Genomic DNA, 22325 nt, shown 5'->3' with positions numbered 1-22325 from the left:
GGGTGGGCTGTAGAAGGAGAGATGGGAGGTGAGGTAGGAGGGGGCAAGGTGATGGAAAGCTTTAAAACCAAGAGTGAAGAGTTTTTGCTTCATGTGAAGGTTGATAGGCAACCCCTGGAGGTTTTTGAGGAGGGGAGTGACATGCCCAGAAAGTTTCTGTAGAAAGATAATCCAGGCAGTGGAGTGAAGTATAGACTGAAGTGGGGAGAGACAGGAGGATGGGATATCAGGGAGGAGGCTGATGCAATAGATAGAACATGGGCCTGGGAGTCAGAAGGACCTAATAATAATAATTATGGTATTTGTTAAGTGCTTAACTGTATGCCAGGCACTGTACTAAGTGCTGGGGTAGATACAAACTAATGAGTTTGGATGCAGTCCATATCCCACATGGGGTACACAATCTTAATCCCCATTTTACAGATGAGGGAACTGAGGCCCAGAGAAGTGAAGTGACCTGCCCAAGGTCACATAACAGACAAGCGGTGGAGCCAGGGTTACAACTCAGGTCCTTCTGACTTCCCAGGCCCATGCTCCATCTACTGGGCCACACTGCTTTTTTCTTGAGGATTCCCTCTTTGTATTAAACTGGGATGGCCTGGATTGGGCCATATAATGTCTTTGGCTAGAGTTACCTGTCCAGTCTTACTGTACTGATACTGTATTTCTGATATGCCAGCTTGAAGTTCTATTTAAAGGCACTTCTGGGCAGAACCACATCATGTATAGCATGATAACTATTCCTTATTTTTGTAGCATGTTCTATCCAGATTGTGCACTAAAAGACACATTCTGGCAAGAATGATTGCTTGTGTGTCTGTCTAAAAAAGTCCACTGGTGAAGCTCACCATTGCCTTTCCTTACTGACTCATAAAGCATAACGTTTTGATGCTCCTCAAGAATAGGGATAGAGTTTTTTACGTCTATCGTATGTTCACAAGCATACTGTATGTGCTCAATTAAAGTGGACAATGAAGGTGATGTGGAAAGCTGCTGGTTTCAGATCAGTGCAATCCAGCAGTCTCCTCTTTCCCTCATAAGGAAGCTTGGAGATATCTCCGAATGGCAGAAATGAGAGCCCGGGGAATCTGAGAGCAGGGAGAGAAGGAACAAGTGGGCAGGGATCGTCTCTATCTGTTGCCGAATTGTACATTCCAAGCGCTTAGTACAGTGTTCTGCGCACAGTTAGCGCTCAATAAATGTGATTGAATGATGAACAGCAGCTCTACTCAGGGAGCTGGTACATACCCTCATTTTTGTCTTCCCTGAGGTTCACGAGTTTGCTACTTCAATCAAGAGTATTGATGGAATGGTTGCCCATCGACCTCCACATAAAACAGAAACCCCTTATGATTGGCTTTAAAACACTCAATCAGCTCATCCCCTCCTACTTTACCTCACTGAACTATTAAGGCCTCACCCGCACACGTCGCTCCTCTAGGGCCAGCTTGCTCACTGTACCTCGATCTCTTCTACTTTGCCGCTGACTCCTTTCCTACATCCTCCCTCTGGGCTGGAACTCCTTCCCCCATCTGTATATGCCAGACCACCACTCTCCCCTCCTTCATAGCCTCATTAAAATCAAATCTGCTCGAAGAGGGCTTCCCTGAATATGCCCTCATTTCCCCTACTCTCTCTCCCTTTCTCATCTCCTATGCACTCGTATCTGTACCCTTTAAGCACGTGATATTTGCCTCTCCATCAGCCCCGCATAGCCATAATTTATTTTAATGACTGTCTTCCCCCTCTAGAATGTAGGCTTCTGGTGGGCAGGTAATGTGTCTACCCACTCTGTTGTATTGCACTCTCCGAAGGGCTCAGTGCTCTGTATGCAGTAAACGCTCAATAAATTCCATTGATAGACCTGATGCCTACTGTTTGCAGAGCGCTGTACCAAATCCTTGGAGGAGTACAACAGAATTACTAGACATGACCCCTGCCCTCAAGGAGCTTGCAGTCTAGCAGGGGAGATGGAGGAGTATGAAGATATGCATGTAAGTGCCAGAAGGGGGATGTGAATATCTGAGTGCTTTGGTAGCACCAAAATGCTGAAGTGGCAGATGGGAGTGATATATAATGGGGAGATGATAAATGAATTGGGGAAAGGCCTGCTGGTGGTTGTAATGTGATTTCAGAAGGGTTCTGATGATGCAAAGAGCCATAGCTCTTCACATCTACTGGATGTGAAGGGGGATGGAGTTTCAGATAGATGGGAGTACATGAGCAAGAGATTTATGGTGGGGGAGACGATAACTAGATGAGGAACAAAGAGTGTGATTTGGGGGTAGTAGGAGGAGAGGCGATATGCAGGAGGGAGCAAGCTGACCGAGTACCTTGAAGGCCAAGTCAGGAGTTTTCTACTTGAAGCAGAGAGACCTAGGCAACTATTGGAGGGTTTTAAGGAGTGGGGAGATGTGTGTAGAATGATGTTTTAGAACAATGACCCAAGCAACAGAGTGAAATAATAATACTAATAATGTTGGTATTTGTTAAGCGCTTACTATGTGCAGAGCACTGTTCTAAGCACTGGGGTAGATACAGGGTAATCAGATTGTCCCACATGAGGCTCACAGTCTTAGTCCCCATTTTACAGATGAGGTAACTGAGGCACAGAGAAGTTAAGTGACTTGCCCACAGTCACACAGCTGACAACTGGCAGAGTTGGGATTCAAACCCATGACCTCTGACTCCCAAGCCCATACTCTTTCCGCTAAGCCACACTGCTTCCTATAAATAGAAGCAGCGTTCCCTAGCATGGGCCTAAAAGTCAGAAGGACCTGGGTTCTAATCATGGCTTCGCTACTTGTCTGCTGTGTGACCTTGGGCAAGTCACTTCACTTCTCTGTGCCTCATCTGTAAAATGGGGCTTGAGACTGTGGGCCCCATGGGGGAAATGGACTGTGTCCAACCCAACTAGCTTGAATCTAGCCCAGCACTTAGTACAGTGCCTGGCACAGAGTAAGTGCTTAACAAATACCATAAACAAAATGGAGGCAGGGAGGTCAGCGAGGAGGCCGATACAGTAGTCAAACCAGCTTAACAAATACCATAAACAAAATGGAGGCAGGGAGGTCAGCGAGGAGGCTGATACAGTAGTCAAACCAGGAAATGGCAAGTGACTAGACCAGGGTGATGGCAGTTTGAAGGGGAAGGGGCAGCTTCTGGAAATATTGTGGAGGAAGAAATGTCAGGATTGGGAGAGAGACTGCAGATAGGGGTTTGAAAGAATGGGCTAAAGGATAATGGCAGTTACAAGCTTGAGAGACTTGTGAGGGGAAAGTTAAGTGGTGGAGAGGATTTGGGAGGGAAAATAAATTCGGTTTTGGAGATGTTAAGCTTAAAGTGCTAGCAAGCGTATCTACGCAGTGATGTCCTGGAGGCAGGAGGAGATGCGAGACTGCAGAGATGGTGAGAGGTCAGGGCAGGCGAGGTAAATTTGGGAGCCATCCTCAGAGAGATGGTAGTTGAAGCTGAAGGAACATGAGTTCTCCCAGGGATTGGGTGTAGATGGAGAATAGAAGGGGACTTGAATTGAGCCTCGAGGGACTCCCACAGTTGGGTGGTGGGAGACAGAGAAAGACCCAGCAATAGAGACTGAGAAGGATTAGTTAGAGATGTAAGAGGAAAACGAAGAGAGTTGTCACAAAAACTAGGGTTTAATGATAATTATAATAATATTTGATAAGTGCTTACTATGTGCCAGGCAGCCCGCAGTTTTGAAAGCAGCCAAGAGGTCGAGAAAGATTAGGACAGAGTAGAGTTAGATTTGTCAAAAATTAGGCAATTGGTGACTGTGGAGAGAACAGTTTCAGTGGTTAGCACAGTATTCTGCACAGAGTAAGTGCTCAATAAGTACCACTGATTGACACCATAGAGGCAATCTAAGGCTGGGTGATGAGAGATTGCTGGTGGGGTGGGGGTACTAGGAATTTGAGTTCAGTGGAAGAGTGGAGGGCTTCTGTAGACCTCAGCCCTCCAGAGTCGAGGGAGAGCCAGGTCCTGGCAGTTTGTCTCCAGAAACAAGTTCTCAGATCCCCTGGGTGCTGGAAGTGGGGAGGGGACTTCAGACTTCTCTTTGAGAGAGAGAGAAAGAAAGAAAGAAAAGAGAGAGAGAAAGATACTGGCAGCTTGCAGGTCCAGTGCCAAGAGAGACACAAATTTCCAATTGCTCCTTCTCCTGTTTTCTTGTGTTGTCACCGTGCTTCTGTGCCCTGTTCATGTCATATTCTCTGTTCCTTTGCCATCAGCCTTGTATCTATCCCAGCACTTAACTCATAGTAAGTGCTCAGGAAATGCTATAATAATGATGATTATTTTTATGGATAGTCAATATGGTCTAATATTGTTTGAATACTTGGATTTTTTGTACTTTAGTCATGATTTTTTTTTGGTAAATGATCAGTTAGAAGTGTCTTTGCCAAAGGTTCCTTTTTACAGATTTTGTACAAATTGGTATAGAACACTGATCTTTCTGAGAATTATAAAACCCCAGTAACACAATTCATCTGTGATTTGGGTCTAGGAGTACAGATATTTTGTTATAATGCAGTAGTTGTGTTTTTGAACCTTGTGTTATAGGAAAATCACTGACATAACCATTGATTTAATGAAAATTCATGAGTTAAGGGGCAGATGTTTCAAAGGTACTACCAGACTGACATTTTTCAATACAAATTCTTGTATATTACTTTTATAGCCACCACAAGGAAAATGCTTCACACCCTTGTCACTCATTATTTTACTATATTATTTTAATGGTGCAAAAACAAAAAGGAAAGGCTGATATGCTAAGGCTGAGAGGTTTATCGGTATCACACCTTGATCTAATAATGTTGGTATTTGTTAAGCGCTTACTATGTGCAGAGCACTGTTCTAAGCGCTGGGGTAGACACAAGGGAATCAGGTTGTCCCACGTGGGGCTCACAGTCTTAATCCCCATTTTACAGATGAGGTAACTGAGGCCCAGAGAAGTGAAGTGACTTGCCCAAAGTCACACAGCTGACAAGTGGCAGAGCAGGGATTCGAACCCATGATCTCTGACTCCAAAGCCCGGGCTCTTTCCACTGAGCCACACTGCTTCTCACACATGTAATACACATCTAATACACATGTATGCACACAACCATACCTTGCTACATAGAATCTGCTTCCACTGATTTGTGGATCATGTTATACCCAGATTAGATTCAGGTTGAAGGAGTCAATCAATCAATTGTATTTGAGTGCTTACTCTGTGCAGAGCACTGTACCAGGCACTTGGAAGAGTTCAGTATAATGGAGTTGGTAGACATGTTCCTTGTCCACAAGGAGCTTACAGTCTAGAGGGTAAAGCCATTGGTAATACTTTTATCAGGCTATATCAGTCACAGAATGAACCTGATTATTTTGTTTCTACCCCAGCACTTAATACAGTCCTTGACATGTACTAAATGCTTAATAAATACCTCAGTGAATATGATTTTGAGTATTATTATTTTGTGTGATAGGACTAACTGTATTCTGGCCAATTATTGACTGCTGATGATTTGTTTTTGTTGACATTGATTATTTCTTGAGATTATAATATACACTTTTTAAAAAAATTTAGTCTGGAGCTGAACCTTCCACAGCCATTCTGAAAGGTAATAGTAAGGGGATCTCCTCTTGAGAGTGATGGATGAGACTTCAGGGCCAAGAACTTGTATGAAGGAATTGATAATAATAATAATGTAGCTTGCATGACATCACTTTCATTCTCTCTGCTTTGCCACTCGTGCTCCATCAGGGCATAGAGTGCAACACATGAGTAGGTGGTCAGGAGTATAACGCATTGTGAAGTACGAGCAAAGGTTTTCTACATGCAAGACCCACTTATGGCCAAAGTTACTACAGCATAGAACCAATGCTGTGCCGATGCACCATAACCCAGCAGGTGCAGGAGAACCGTTGTCAGGATTTTGACTACATTGTCTGGACTGTGAAGATGAACCTTTGACATTTGATTTCAAATTGCAGTACTGTTTGGCTTGTTATGGTGTTACGTGGCAGTGTTATATTCATTCTACCCTGAAAAGGCAATTAAAGAACATTATTATTTCATTGTTCATGTTTGTTTCTGAATTACCTCATCATAAGTGAAATAGTGAGTTTTTATTTTCCAACATTTTTTCTAGGGCCTGGGTTATTAATACACATTTTCTTGCCCTCTGACTGTTTGAATCTTATTCACGGTGTCTATCTCCTTTCCATTCTTCTTCACCCCTTCCTTCTTTTCCCCTCCCTGGCAGCAGCAAGGAAGTTGGGGGGAGAGAGAGACAAAGAGAGAGAGAGCGTACTGGCAGAAAATATTGGCAGAAGCAGAAGGGCAGCCTCTAAAACCTCTCTCTCCTTCTCCTTACCTCTCCCCCACCCCCATCCTCCCCAGTTTCCTTGCTGCTGGCCAGCTGTCCATATGCAGGCTGTTCTTTCTATCTGAAGAAGATCCATTGACAGTGAAGTTCATCTATGAGTGCATGTGAGGCTAAAAAGTTCAATGTGGGCTCCACAGTTTCAGCTACATTGTGCAGACAAAAAGACTGTCCCTTGTGTCATTATATTTAGCATTAGCAGCCCTGTCACTATTTTCTCTTTTGCCTCCTTGTCTCTCATTCCTTACAAAGCTTTTGTGTAAAGAGAGCCACTCTCTTCTTGATGGTAGTGCGTCATACAGGTCTCTCCTCAGCAATTGACTCCCACTTTTCAGATGCAGCATTGTCTGAGGCTGTGTTTAACCGTGCCCTTAAAACACTTCCTCTGTTCTCCTTGATTTCGGTTTCCCAATTCCAGCTCTCCATAGAGCAGCTATTTGGGTATCCTGCTGTTGCTCATTCTCCTCACCTCCCACCGAGCAGAACTGCGTTGAGGTGAGAATGACTTTGATGTTAGACTGACTGTTCCAGAACTTCATTGTTTGTGATCCTGTCTTGTCATTTGAGAGTGAATATGGCCCATAAGGAATCCTGATGGAACTCGTCAAGGAGCCAGATGTGGCACCTGCATGTGGTCTAACAGCTATAGAGAAGGTTGGACAACACTATAGTTCCGTAGACCTTTAGTTTGGCCTGGAGCCTAATATCACACTGTCACCACACTTGGTTTGACAATCTCCCAAAAGATGTGATAGCCTTCTTGTTGCAGTTTTCTTTCTCATTGTCTACCATTGTGACGTTGGTCAGTGTGATACCCAGGTAGCAGAATTCCATCACAACTTTTAACTCTGTGTTACCAATATGAATTTTGTGTTGTGTGTATGGTTTCCTTGGTGCAGACTGATGCATCATCTCATTTTTCTTTAGATTTATTGCTATCCCATCGCACCAGGCTGATTTGGTGAAGCAATCTGCAATTATTTGCATTTCTTCTTGGGGGAGAGCCTCGAGGGTGCAGGTATCTGCATACAGGTGATCCACTACCTAACAGAGGGTTCACAGGTGGGATGGTGAGAAAACCAGTTAATATGTGAAATAATTTCCTGTTTTGAATGACTTCCTCATTTTAGTGCAGTGATGTGTTGGTGACTTTTCACTTGTGTGTTAGATATTTCCCGTGATTCCGAGTCTAAATGACAGTGAGTGTATGGCTGAGGATGAATGGTTGCAAGGGTCTGGATGTTGAGATAAGAAGAATCTGAAGTGGCTTTAAGAGTTTGAATTAGGTCACAAGACCCAGAGACCTAGCGTTTGTTTGACTATCAATCAATCAATAATTATTGAGTGCCTACTGTGTGCAGAGCATTGTACTAAGTGCTTGGGAGAGTTCAATAGAGGTAGAAGACACAGATCTTTATTGAATCTTGTGTCCAATTTGGTGACTTCATTTTTTAAAGTGACACAGAGAAAATAGAGAGGGAACAGAGAAAGATAACCAAAATGATTAAAGGAATGGAAAGTAGGTCTTGGAAAATGAGGAAAGGAGAAAAGAATCTTTGTTTAAGTTGGAGAAGAAAAGGCTAGGGACTGACTTAATAATAGTCTTCAAGATACAATTATTTTTGTGATGAGGATGGTGACCAGTGACAGAAAGAAGAGGACTTGAATTAAATTAGGGTAAATTTTTGTTGGACTTAAAAGAAGGTAATACTGTTGTTTGGCTTCTTTCGGGATTCCATTGGACTATCGAGGGAGGTTTTGTGGACTCTGAATTTTGGGAGATCTTTAAGTATAGGACTGGTACCCATCAATCACTAGCAATAGAATCTATTGAGCATCTACCGTGCACAGAATGCTAGGTACCTGGTGTACACACAAATAAAATGAAAGGCGTAATTCCTACCCTCAAGGACCTTACAGTCTAATGGTGAAGATCGTAGACATAGCTTGCCGAACAGACAATAGTGAAAAGTGCATGAGTTTGTATAAATAACAAACACAGACCCCTTGGCTCTCTGAGCATTGACACAAATTTCCGAGAGGCTCCAAAACCAATCTGGTTTTCCCACTGTCCTTAAGACTGGCATTGAGCCAGATCTGAGCTCAGAGAACCGCTGGGGCTGCTGGGTAGCAAAGTGGCTAAGAAATCCTCTGGGTCCACCCTGGTCTGAGTCCACATCCCCAGGGTTGGTCTTGACTTGAACTGGCCTTAAGGGGCCAGAGTTTGATGCTCTCTTTGTTGGCTCAAAGTCACCTCGAAGTATTGCAGATTTCAGGCCCTTGGACTTCCCTATTCTTGATTAATTTGGGAACCACTTGGTGGTAGAAGTTGCAGGGTTCCATCCACACTCTTCTCTCTGTCCTCGGCTGGCTGAGTTCAGGGTGTTGTCTGCAGCCGCACCTAGGAATTTTCCTGGTCGCTCTTTCTGGAAGCTTGCTACTGCTGTGTGCCTTCAAAGGATTAAGTAATGGGGGCCCAGGAAATCAAGGGAGACTGCTGAACCTTTTAAGAACCAAGTAGCAGAGACTGTAAGCCTGTCAAAGGGCAGGGACTGTCTCTATCTGTTACCAATTTGTACATTCCAAGCACATAGTACCGTGCTGTGCACATAGTAAGCGCTCAATAAATACTATTGAATGAATACTCTTACTTGTTTCTGCTGGATATTTATGGTATTTATTGAGGGCTTATTCTGTAACAGAGCACTAAATAGCTGTGGCATTTAAAAGCGCTTACTATGTGCCAAGAACTGTGAGAAGCACTGGTGTAGATACAGAATAATCGGATTGGACACAATCCGGGGACTCACAGTCTACTTGCTGGATGAGATGCAGTCATATCTGTGGTCAAGAAGATCAACAGAATGAACTCCGGAGGCCTCACTAGTCTGAGGAACTATTTTGTTGAGTTCCCAAAGAGCAAACATTTAGTATTTTTGGCATGGTATGGAAATACAAACTAAATATTTCTTTAATAAAGGCGTGTCTGGAAATTCCCAGGAAACATACTTTTACTGATTATAAGAAAGGTTGAATGAAAGAGGCTTGTCTATAGCTGATGTACCTTGGGGCCTTGCCATACGCGGTGAAGGTTTTTGACCAAAGAAACACCTAGTGCAGCTCGAGAGGTGGTCAGCCCCAGGTCTTGAAAAATAGCTGGCAAACATGGGAGGCGATGAGTGCAGCAACTTCTGGGTTTATGGTACAGTATCGGTAGTAGGCTGAAGTGACTTTAATAATTGTGGTATTTGTTAAGCGCTTCCTATGTGCCTGGCACTGTACTAAGCCCTGGAATACATAACAAGATAATCGGTTGGACACAATCTTTGTCCTTAAATGTATGAAATATCCAATTTACTGTACTCCTGCCAGCCTACTCATTCAGTAAGTGCCTCTGTGGAAACATAATTGGCAAGGATGAGAGAATGTGAGTTGTGCTGTGCAAACCACCAGCACTGTAATCAGTTTCTCCATGCAAATTCTTGGTCATGAAGTCTTGTCTTTCGTTCTTGACAGGAAGTGACATCATGATTACTTTCACCATCACTACCTAGCAAAGGAGAGTTGTATTTTCTATAAACTATTAGTGATACAAAACCCCCAAATACCCAAAGATGTTCTTTTTACTGCTCCTGATAATATTGACATGATTTTTCTCATGCAGTGATAGTCACGAACTCCCCAAAAGACAATGAAGAATGAAGTGTTGTGTAATGGGGCATACCAATTGACCTTGGAATATAGCCTGGATACACTGCGAGACCTCAAAAGTCATCAATTCAGCCATATTTATTGAGCACTTACTGTGTGGAGAGCACTTTACTAAGCACTTGGGAGAGTATAATACAACAATAAACAGTCACATTCCCTGCCCACAATGAGCTTACACTCTAGAATGGGGGAGACAGACATCGATACGAATAAATGAAATTACAGATATGTACATAAGTCCTGTGGGCCTGGGGGGTGGGGGGAGAGAGAGCAAAGGGAGTAAGGGTGATGCAGAAGGGAATGGGAAATGAGGAAAAGTGGGGCTTAGTCTGGGAAGGCCTCTTGGAGGAGATAGGCCTTCAAAAAGGCTTTGAAATGGGGGAGAGTCATTGTCGGATTTGAGGAGGGAGGATGTTCCAGGCCAGAGGCAGGACGTAGGCGAGGGGTCAGCGGTGAGACAGGTGAGATCGAGGCGCAATGAGAAGGTTAGCACTAGAGGAGCGAAGAGTACGGGCTGGGTTGTAGAAGGAGAGAAGCGAGGTGAGGTAGGAGTGGGCAAGGTGGTGAAGTGCTTTAAAGCCAATGGTGAGGAGCTTTGTTGTTTTTTTTTTTTTTGGACACGAAGGTGGATGGGCAACCGCTGGAGTTTTTTTAGTGACAGGGTGACACGTCCTGTATGTTTTTATAGAAAAATGATCTGGGCAGCAGAGTGAAGTGTGCACTGGAGTGGGAAGAGACGGGAGTCCACAAGTCCACGAGAAGAATTGACAGGAGGAGGGACCTTTGGTGATAGAGTTCAGGAACCAGTTTGGGGTCCTGGCCGCTCAAGAATAAGAGAAGACGGGAGGGAAACTAGGACACTAGGTGTCAGACGAATGACGATGGAAGGTGTTTGTGGTTGGCAACTCTCTTCTGTCTGAAGCTAAGATGGCTAAAACAAGAACTCTCAAGGACCAGAAGAGCAAATGGGAAAAAAAATCAAAATTAGGGCTAAATTGCTAATTTTTACATTTCCATCTATAAAAAAAAGGTTGAAAAGTGAACACTGACTACAGCAAATTCTGCTTAGAATGGAATGTTGGCAAAAGTTTTATGAAATGTGTCCTAGGTTGTACATAAGAAATTGAAAATATTACTGCAGTGCCATTAATATTTTTGAGAACTCATGGAGAAATACCGCATGCATCTACAAAAAGGGAAGAAAGACACTAATAATTAAAGACTGACTATCTTAACACTAATACCCAAAAGGATATTAGAACAAATTATCAAGCAAGAAATTGACAATCACTTAGGAGAGCATATACATACATAAACATGTGCGTGTGTACACACACACACACACACACAAATATCTATCTATGTATACTCTCACCATATTTATGGCTCTGGGTCATCTTGGGTAATGTAACCAGTAGTATTCCACAGGGATTAGTTCTGGGACTGGTTCTAGTCGATATCATTATTGGTGACTTGGCCAAAAGACTCGACAGCATGCTCATTAAATTGGTTGATGGGACTAAATTGACTAAGGTTATTAACACTTTGAAAGACAGGCATATAATTCAAAGTGACAAATTGGAATAAATGGCCTTATCAAACAGGATGTAATTCAAGAGTGACAATGGCAAGGCGATGAATATGGGGACAAAACAAACACCACAAATTCAAGTTAGAAGGACCTGGATTCTTATCCCAGCTTTGCCACTTGTCTGCTGTGTGACCTTGGGCAAGTCACTTTAGTGACTGTGCCTCTGTTTCCTCATCTGTAAAATGGGTATTAAGACTGCGAGCCCTATGTGGGCAGGGACTGTGTTCAACCTGATTACCCCAGCACTTAGACCAGTGCCTGGCACATAGTAAGCGCTTAACAAATACCATGTCAAGCACTTAGTACAGTGCTCTGCATACAGTAAGCGCTCAATAAATACATTTGAATGAATGAATTATTATTATTATTATTAAGTTAGGGAAAGGCCATCAGAGGCACAAGGGCAGCAGAAGGTTGACCTGGGTGTCAAAACATAGCAGAAGGTCAGTATGATTCAGCAATGGGATATACTTATTTAAAACAGTTAACACAGTCCTGCAATGTTTCAGAAAGACTACAGTATTCAAGAGTTGGGAAGTAATCCTTTTCACTGAACTGTTGTCCAGTAAAACCCCTCTTAGAGTTTCAAGTCCCATTTTGGTAAATTTGCTTCAGACACAATGTAGAGAAACTGGAGAAGGTCCAGAGAAGTATGACCAGAATGACTATAGGGATGGGAAATAAATTCTATGAGGAAAGGATAAATGAATGGGTAGGGGCGGTGGGGAGGAGAGGGTCATTTAGACTAAAGAAAAAAAAAATGAGTGATCATATAATGATTGTCTTCCATTCTGTGAGGGTTTTTTATGATAAGGATCCTGACCGGGTATTCTGGAAGTGATCTTAACACAGGAGAAGTTTGGATTGGACATAAGCAAGAGCTTGGTATCTGACCCATTTCCAGTATAATAGCAAGCTCTTGAGGGAAATTTTGGCATCTCCATGCTTGGTGATATTTAAGGACAGAAGTCACCCATCTGTCATGGGTGGCTCAATCATTCTCCTTCCTGGAGGCAAGGGACTGGGCCAGATGATTTCTTGTGGACCTCTCCAACTCTGGGATTCTCCGGGACCCAAGTTGCTTACCGTGTCAGAATTCACTAACCCTCCATCATGCCTCACCCACTCCACTCATTTCCAAGCGCTTAATACAGTGCTCTGCACATAGTAAGAGCTCAATACGATTGAATTTAGACCAGCGCTTGGCACACAGTAAGCGCTTAACAGATACCATCCTTACTATTTACAGGTCAACTGTTGCGGCCCTCGGGAGTCTTCAGTAAATGGCTATCTATCTGTGCGTGTGTAGTAGCTGCAAGAGGAGAGGGTCGCTACAGCTGTCCTTCGGCAGGATTCCCCCTCCGACCCTCTTCTCCACCCCGTTTCCCTCTGAGCCAGGCTCAGGAACAGAAGTATGATGAGAAGGTTTTCCTTTTGCTGGGCTCTTCTCGCTCTGTGCACCTGTCTCTGGGCCTGGGCCTGATGCCGAATTGTACATTCCAAGGGCTCAGTACAGTGCTCTGCTCGTAGTAAGCGCTCAATAAATACTATTGACTACTACTGAATGAATGCAGCTCTCTGAAGGCTCCTCTTGCAGCTGTCCACCAGGGGGGAGAGGAGGGCAATGCAGAGAAGGCTCATCTTCAACCAAGGACGAAAGCAAGCGGGTGGGTCCCGAGGCAAACCTCCCCAACCAGCCCTTGCATGAGACAGGTGGCCCCGGTAAGTCGCAAGTGCGATCTGGCTCTTTTCTCTCTGCTTCCACTCGCAGAGTAGCTCACGAATAGGGTGGGGAGTGTTGAAATAAAAATACTGAATATGTGGTGTGTGTAACGTGTTTGTGATGATTCCTACTCCATTACCGTTTGACTTTCTTCCCCCTCACGCGGGACTGTCGTCTTCAATTTCAACAGTTTGCTTAAGGTTTTCTCTGGACCTGAGAGTACCATTTCTTCGCCATTCCAAGATGATTTTCTGCTTTAACAATCAACAGTTTGTTTAGAACAAAGGACAGCTCTTATTAAAACTTCTCTAAAAGAAATGGAAATAAGGAAAGTAAGGGCAAGTTATTTAAATCCTTTTGGCACCTTCTTAATAGTGTTCTGTGTTTTTTAAATCCTAAAGCGCCGCTACCTCGGGCTCTGTGTGTGCTTTTCTAATGGCATGCAGTAACAGTGGTGACTGGAATTGAGAGGCTTCATGTCTTGGAGTGTAAAACCGTGATGTTTAACCTTTTAAGAAGACTAAGTATGGGCTTGATGGTATAAATAAATTCACTTACGTGGAGAGCTTTCACATCACGTGAATCCTCTGCAGAGATGTGCACCATCGATTGCCTTAAGGCTTGGTTACCTTCCTGAAACCACTGTGGCCAGACAGTGGCTAACAAGGCAAAAGTGCTGCTTCTCTTTCTGGGTTTACGCCTGGGATTGGATACCGCTATGTAAAGCGGGCATAATTAGAATTTACAATCACCTTTTTCAGCAGTTTCGAATATTGCTTTATTTGTTGTTTGCGGTCAGTAGAGTTCCAAAAAATTATGGACAAAGGCAACTTAGCATTGAGTGGGTTTTCCTACTCAACTGCAATCATATTTAGAATTCATTTGAAATAAGTTAACGTTTTGGGGTCAGAATCCGTTGTTGGCTGGTTTCAGCGTTTACGGGACCGACCTTCAGTTTAAAAGGACTTAATCTTTTAGCACTAATCCCATTATCTGTAATGGGATTCAAAAGCAAAATCTGACACCAAGTCCTGAACTGAAGGGCTACAGCTGAGTACAGCCCAGATTTTTAGTCAGTTCCATTCATTTCTTTCACCACTCTTCTCAATCATTCATTCAATTTACATTTCTTAAGTGCCCACAAAAGCGCTGTAGAGAAGATATGCTCCCTGCCCTGAGGGAGCATAGAATCTTAAATTGACAAGACAAACAGGGAATATAAATGCCGTTTTGTAGGCTTTCGCAGCCTGTGCTAGAAGTGGAATCTTTCTAGTTCTGGTGTGTGTTGGGTGGGTAGGTCTTTGGCCAGCATTTTACCTAGGTTTCTTTGGACATGTTCAGGGTGGCTTTCTGATTAAACTGAACAGAGAACTCTGGCTCTAGCCATGTTGGGAATTGCGCTCCTTCTCCTTCCCTCCTTTCCTGTTCTCCTCTCCAAGATATATGGGGTATAACGGTGTTTTTGCCCAGTGTAGTTGCCTGTTTTTGATCTCTCATGGGGTGTATCTTTAAGTTTCACTTCTCGATTAATGCTGTTTATAATCAATCAGTCAATAGTATTTGAGTGCATCCTGTGGGAAGAGCACTTTACTAAGCACTTGGACAAATACAGTGCAGTAGAATTGGTAGACACGTCCCCTGCCCACAAGAAGTTTACCTTCTACAGGAGACTAATAATAATGATGATGATGCTAATAACTGTGGTATGTATTGAATGCTTACTACGTACCAAACACTGTACTAAGTGCTGGGGTAGATAGAAGATAATCAGGTTCCGCATGGGGCTCATAGTCTAAGTAAGAGGGGGAACAGTCATCAAATCCCCATTTGCAGATGAGGGAACTGAGGCACAGATAAGTGATCTGCCCAAGGTCACACAGCAAGTAAGTGATGGAGCCAAAATTAGAACCCAGGGCCTCTGACCCCAATCAATCAATGCTATTTATTGAGCATTTCCTATGTGCAGAACCCTGTACGTTGTGGGCAGAGATTGTCTGTCTTTATTACTGCATTGGACTTTCCCAAGCGTTTAGTACGGTACGGTGCTCTACACATGGTAAGTGCTCAGTGAATAGGACTGACTGAATGAATACTGAGCTCTTGGGAGAATACAGTGCAGCAGAGTTGGCAGACGTGATCCCTGCCCACAACGAGCTTACAGTCCAGAGAGGGGAGTCAGACATTAATATAAATCGATTTATTTATCAATTTATTATAAATTCTATCTTATTCTATGCCGGCTGGCAGTCTGCTGTCTGTTGGTCTGGGTGTCCCCTGAGACTTGATGATGGGGTGATGGGGCCTTCAAGTCCCTGTACTGGTAGGTACACTGTCAATTGTGGAATACCCTGCCATTAAACTACAGACTACCCTGGCATGCCAGTGGGGTTTATGAGTCGCAACTGTGTCTTCCTCCCCGCAGCAGTGTTGGAGAATTTGGGTGTGTTTATTAGACACAAGTTAAGAGGCTTATTCCCCCACCTTCTCTGGTAATATATATATACTCTTTAAGAGGATTTTTGCCTTTGCATAACTTGGAAGTGTTTAAATGAATTTATGTGAGGGATTAATATAGGATGTGGATTTAGCTGCATTCTATAGTGAAGAGAAGAGGAACGGGATTCTAAAAGTGAATTAAAAATACTGAAGAGTTTTAAAGACCACTGCGGGTTCTGCCCCACAAAGGAAGGCTAAGGAGGCTCTCAGGGAGACCAATGCGGCTTATTAATTATTTTCTGCCAAGTTTTTTCTCCTCTGCCCCTTCCTGTGACCTCAGACTTTGACCATTCCAACTGCCATGGGAGAGAGTGGGGGACGAGGGGACCTTTTACCTATTTCTTTGCCTTATGGGGAATAAGGTCCACAGGCTCTCAAGTTTGGCCGTTCATTTCCATCAGGGTCTCTCAACACCTCCTCCCCCCCAGGTCTCCCCCCTTTCGCCCCCCCCATCCCAGTACTCCATGTCCAGACTGGGAGGATCAGGTGGAACACTGGCTTCACTCTGCTCACCTATCCTAGGACTCTACCCCTACCCACTGTGCCCAGGGAGAGGTAAGCTTGTAGGACGGAAGAGAGGGAGGACAATGATGAATTAATATCTGCCTTTTGGGAACATCGCACCTCCTTTCTTTTGCTTAGATCTGCCTTTTGAGTGGCTGAATCAGAAGTTGGGATGTCTGGACTTGCCTGAAATGCTCTAGTTTAGGGAATAAGGGTTTGGCCTCCCTTACTGTGCCTATTAGATTTTAAGCTTTTATATAATAGAGAGAGAATACACGAGAACGAGCCCATGAGAGTACTTTTACTTTCTCCTTTCCTCATGCTGCTGCTTTCAGTTGTTCAACTTATGGGAGAGGGATTCACACCAGAGAGAAACAAACTATGACCCCTATCCGTTATGCAGAGTATATCCTGTTGACAGTAAAAAGGATGCTGTCGTGAGTCTGGAGATTTGCTTGCTGAATAATCCCTTCCGGTGTTGAACTCCTCTATAGATAATATGGGAAATGCAGAGGTATCTGTGGCTTTGTGGATAGAGCATGGACCTGGGAGTCAGAAGGAACTGGGTTCTAATCCCAGCTCTGCCACATGTCTGCTGTGTGACCTTGGACAAGTCACCTAACTTATCCGTGCTTCAGTTCCCTCATCTGTAAAATGGGGATTAAGACTGTGAGCCCCATGTGGGACAGGGGCTCTCTCCCACCTGATTATCTTGTATCTATCACAGCGCTTAGAGCAGTGCTTGGCACATAGTAAGCGCTTAACAAGTACCATTATTATTATTGGTACAAACAGAAGGTAGAATTCCCAGCTCAGAGATGATTAGTGTTTTTCCTCTCTTTCCTTAGGATTGTCTGCATGTAGTATAGAGAGCCATTTTCTTTATAGTTTTGTTTTGTTTTTTTGCCAGCTTCCAGTGCAGTTTCTTCCGAGCTGCTTCACTGAAGAGGATAGGGGTAGCTCCAAACTGGGCCCGTTGTCCTTGTGCTTCCTATCTGTTCTAAGCTGTTCTTTTGCAAATTGAAGATTTTTCCCTCTTCTCCAACTTCCCCAAGGTTAAGCATCTCCAGAGTTACATAGTAACAGCTGCCGAGGCAGAGTTCCCATGACCTTGCTTTCTCTAAATAAAATTGTACCCAGCTCCCCCCACCCCCCCAACACCCTGGTGGTTGATTCCTTTAAAATTGCTGCTTCAGATCCTAGAAGAAAACATATGGAAACCTGAAGCCATCCAAATAGAAAGCTGTGCCTCCTTACAATCATTCCAAATGGGCAGGGCTTGGTAGAGGGCCCTTCCCAGAAAGCAGGTCAGCCGAGTTCTACACAAAGAGGTAGGTCTCCTGAGTTTTGACTCCCCTTGTTTTCTGTGGCTTCAATGGCATTGTCGATGGAGGCAATAAATGAAGTTGGGTTTATTTGCTCATTTCCTTGAAATTGCATATTAAACCACGGCGTGCTAAAAAGCCTATTGTCTGGCAGGGATTCAGGGCACATAGCCTAGCAAAAGCAGACTTGCCAAGAAGGGGGCGGGCGGAGAGGGAGATGTTAGGGGACCTCTAGGTCCTTTACTCAATCCCTGGATGGGCTCCAAGGGAATCTCCTCAAGGGCTCCTAGGATCATAAATGGAATCTGAATGTCCTGAATGTCAGCTGCAGCCTTAAACTCGGTGAAGGAGGTGAGCTACATATAACTCTCGTCCTGCAAGAGACTGGGCTACAGAGGAGTAAAGGGATACCTGGTCCCCATTTTTTGACAGTAGGTAAGGTGGGGAAGATTTTTCAAGTGCGCCGCAGAGTAAGGCATAGGATTCAGACATCCCCGGGGGCTCATGCAGACCTAATCTCTTGTGGAATTGATTCAGGTTTGCCCTTCCCTGGGAGATGGGGCTTCAAGAGATCTAGAGGATGCCTAGATCCCATTTCCAACCTTGGGGAGAGGTATAGAGAGGTCAGAATAAGGAGAAAAGGAGTGAGGGAGCACCAAGGTGGACAGAGAAGGGAGGCTTAGGATACAGTGATCAAATGTCTTACTTTAGGCGGTTACACTTTTGTGGGCTCTGTCCCTCAGAGGGACTCCTTAGAGTCCTGCTTTTAGGTAGAGTGGAGAGAGGGGTCCTCAAGCTGGCAGCGATGGTGGCCGTATGGCGGTAGGAAGGAAGGGGGGAGAAGGTAACCCCTGCTGCCCTATCGGTGTCAGCTGTTTTGACTGTTACTGGAGTGGTGCCTAAATGGGGAGTTTCCTATGTGGCCAGAACTATGTGTTTCCAGCTCTACCAGAAACTCCCATTCATGCATGGCACCAGTAAGGGCCAATTCAGCTTTGGTGGCTGTTGCTGCCGTTGCTGATGCTTGTTTCTGGGTGGAAGAGAATTGGCTTGTCTTGGACCATGCCACTGATGACACTCGCTTCCACCACCACTTCTGCCTTGAGGCTCAAGTGGCGGTACAGTCCAGCACGGGCTAATTTAGCTACGACCATCAGCCCTGCCACCCAGTCGGCGGGAGGGGGAGGAACGATGACCTGGGTAGCTCTAGCTAAATTGTCCCTATTTGTGCTGTGCCACTGTTGGGGGGTTACTGGGAAGAAGCTGCAGAGGTGGTGACGATGACGATGGTGGTGGTGGTGGGTGAGTTTCACAGCTCTCCCCTCTTCTTTTTCCTCTTTGTCTTCTATCCTTACCGCCCCTCTCCTCTCTTCCTGGTCTTGCTTCATTGAGCCCTGCCGCCATTCCGCCTGAGGCCACAGGTCAGCTTTTTGTGGTTACCATAGACGGGAGCATAGGGAAGATGAGAGGTGGGATAAGGATTAAGGGAAGAAGGGAAAAAGTAAGAGGAGATAGGGCGAGAGGGAGAGTGATGATTGGACAAAAAAAAGAAGGGGTGAGAGCCACAGGTATAAGAAGAGAAAAATAGTTTTTTGGGGGAGGGTGGGGAGATGGGCCAAAGAAAAACTGTTGTTGTCTTATGCTGTCGAGTCGTGTCCGACCCATAGCGACACCATGGACACATTTCTCCCGGAACGCCCCTCCTCCATCTGCAATCGTTCTGGTAGTGTATCCATAGAGTTTTCTTGGTAAAACTATGGAAGCGGTTTACCATCGCCTCCTTCCACGCAAGAAACTTGAGTCTCTGCCCTCGACTCTCTCCCGTGCCGCTGCTGCCCAGCACAGGTGAGTTTTGACTTGTAGCAGATTGCCTGCCACTCGCTAGCCACTGCCCATACTAGGAATGGAATCGTTATGCCTCTGCTTGACGCTAAGAGGAAAAAAGAATTGGGGGGCGGGGGAGAGAAGAAGAGGGACAGGAAGAGAAAAAATATGGAGGAGAGATTGAGAGACAGGAAGAGGGACATGGAGCCATTAAGAGGAGAAGAAAGTTGCTAAGATAGGGAGAGGGGGAGAGAGCATAACAGAAGGACAGAAGAATACAGATTGGATAATGAGGCAACATGGAGAGGATGAGACAGATGGAGACATATTAAAATACCATGAATGTTTTGCAGCCATCAGCTAATTTTTACTTAATTTCTTTGGGAAGCATCACTCATCAAATGTTGACAGAATGAAATTAAATTACAAAATGTATAACAGTTTTGATCCTGGAGGTATGAAATCTGTATCCCACAGTTGGAGGCTATTTATTTAGTTCCCGTACACCTTTCTATGAGATTGGCCTTTATGCAAATGTGGTCTGTCATGATGAATCAGTGAAAAAGTTCAATAGAGTTTATAGCCTTTATGTAAATAATTTTTGCAATCAACATAGTGTAAACCTGTGAAGTGTCTCTTAGTTCTGTGATAATTATATCAAATGGGGATAAAATATTTTTCATTTGATTGCAAGCAACCAAAACTCCATTTAAAAGTACTGGCTGGGTTTTTCTTTGTTATTTCAGTTCACTGGCCAAGGGAAATTATATGTGGACTTTTCTTTTCCCTAATGTAGAATTCTGAACTATCATGCCAGTCTGTAGATGAGGGTTGTGGGTTACCGAGTTGAAAATCTTTCAACTGTAAAACGAAGAGTGGCTCTCTCTTTTTTTTTTTTTTTTACCAAAGCAATTTGTGAAATGAAGTGTTATTGATGGTGTAGGATGACTTTGAAAAGAGTTGGCGTTTAAAGTTCTTTTTTTGTTCCAAAATTTGTGTAACAACTTTGACTTCAAATGTATTCACTTGAAATAATGTTCAGCTTGGTATTCAAATTGCATAGTAATTTCTGAAATGCCAAAACAGCAGCTGGCTCTGTTGGCAGTTGGCTAGCTCCTTGGAGACCCACACTTTCTAACAGGCACTTGGTTTCCCAGCCTGGGGCAAAGGGAAGATGATTCTTCCCCACTTTTCCCCCATGATGGGGTGAAGGGTTATTCATTTGCTACAGCAACTTCCCAGGAGAGGAGAAGGTGCAGTGAAGGCAATTTGAGTCGGTGTAGAGAAGTGTCAGAAAAACGAAACTGTGCTGGGACTCTAAGGATACTCTGCTTCTTTTGTTTTCTATTGAGCTTTTCATACTGAGAAATATTTAAAAGTACAAATGAAGTTGGTGCTTTGGAAACATCTTACCGTTACTAGGCTGTATTCTTAGCTAAGATATACAACTCTACTTCCAAAAGGCTGATGGGTCACAAAACGTAATCTGTTTCCTCCTTCAAAACCGGTAGTTAAACTGGAAGAAAATGTAGCGCGGCTCCTTTTGTTCTCAAGTATTACAAATCACTTGCCCAATAGCTGATACTCAGATGGTTGCATTTGGCTGAGACCTTCTGAATCTCATTGCTCAGAGACATCAAAACACACTAACTTTTCCAAAGTGCCATGTTATCAGTGGTGAGGATGATTTGGGGGAGGGTACAATCTATAGAGGAGAAGGAGCGAGTGGCTCCAAGATAGGAAGCCTGGGTCTATTTGACCCCCCAACTTCTTTTATGGTATTTGTACAGTGCTTGGCACATAGTAAGCACTTTACACAAAGTGCTGGGGTACATTCCAGCACTTAGTCCAGTGCCCAGTGCTTAGTACAGTGCCTGACACATAGTAAGCGCTTAATAAGTACCATCATCATTATTATTATCATTATATGAGATAATCAGATTGGACACAGCCCCTATCCCACGTGGGGTTCATGGTCTTAATCCTCATTTTACAGATGAGGTAACTGAGGCAAGGAGAAGTGAAGCGACTTGCCCAAGGTCACAGACAAGTGGCAGAGTCAGGATTAGAACCCAGATCCTTCTGACTCCCAGGCCTCTGCCGTATGCACTAGGCCACGCTGCTTCTCGAACCTGCAGCCTCTTGCTCTGTGATCCAACAAGAGAGGACTAATTCATGGTGGTGGGGATTTTCAGCTGCGTTTTGAAGCAAGGTTAGCAGAATCCCTGGGCTAGAAAACACTTGAACAGATTATCTGGCTTATCTCTCTGCAGCTTCCCTTTCCCCACTTGGGGAGATACAGTACTGGCACAATTGGCTTGGGGTGACTCCTTTAGTATTGTCTCCTGTCTTCTTGGAGCTAAAAAGGGGTGGTTTATAGCTATCTTTGTTCCTGAGGAACTTTTTCATCATGATGACCCCTGAGAAGCTTCTACTCAGCAGGCAGTCCAGTGGCAGGCCATGGGTCGAGGTGTCCGTTTTTCTCCCTTTATGGAGTTCACCTTTGTAGGTGTGGAACAGTTGAGTGGAGAGGGTTGGTTTAAGACCCGTATAATGGCGAGTTTAGCATGACAGAAGAGAGGGAATACATTGTCTAGCAATACAGTGTTTTGGGTGCTCAGAATGAAGCCTGGCATAGTGGATAGAGCATGGACCAGGGAGTCAGAAAGTCACGGGTTCTAATCCCAGCTCTACCACTCATCTGCTGTGTGACCTTGGGCAAGTCACTTAACTTCTCTGGGCTTCAGTTCCCTCATCTGTAAAAT

General features: G+C 44.3%; 1 protein-coding gene across 4 annotated transcripts in view; it reads left to right on the top strand.

The window, feature by feature from the left end:
* The window catches only part of ATP2B2 (ATPase plasma membrane Ca2+ transporting 2), a 563774-nt gene that overhangs the window by 31578 nt on the left and 509871 nt on the right, over nt 1-22325 (top strand). Inside the window, exon 1 of one of the 4 annotated variants that reach the window (XM_039910393.1) lies at nt 17728-17742. The exons of the other annotated variants lie outside the window; for them this stretch is intronic. The gene's annotated coding sequence lies outside the window, so the exon portion shown is untranslated. Of the gene's footprint in view, nt 1-17727; nt 17743-22325 lie in introns of those variants that run through there. 4 annotated transcript variants of the gene reach the window in all.

This window comes from Ornithorhynchus anatinus, chromosome X1 (genome assembly GCF_004115215.2).
Source record: "Ornithorhynchus anatinus isolate Pmale09 chromosome X1, mOrnAna1.pri.v4, whole genome shotgun sequence".
In the NCBI taxonomy this organism is placed as follows: Eukaryota; Metazoa; Chordata; class Mammalia; order Monotremata; family Ornithorhynchidae; genus Ornithorhynchus; species Ornithorhynchus anatinus.
Note: the sequence above shows the minus strand (reverse complement) of the source record. Positions and strands in the feature narration are given on the sequence as shown.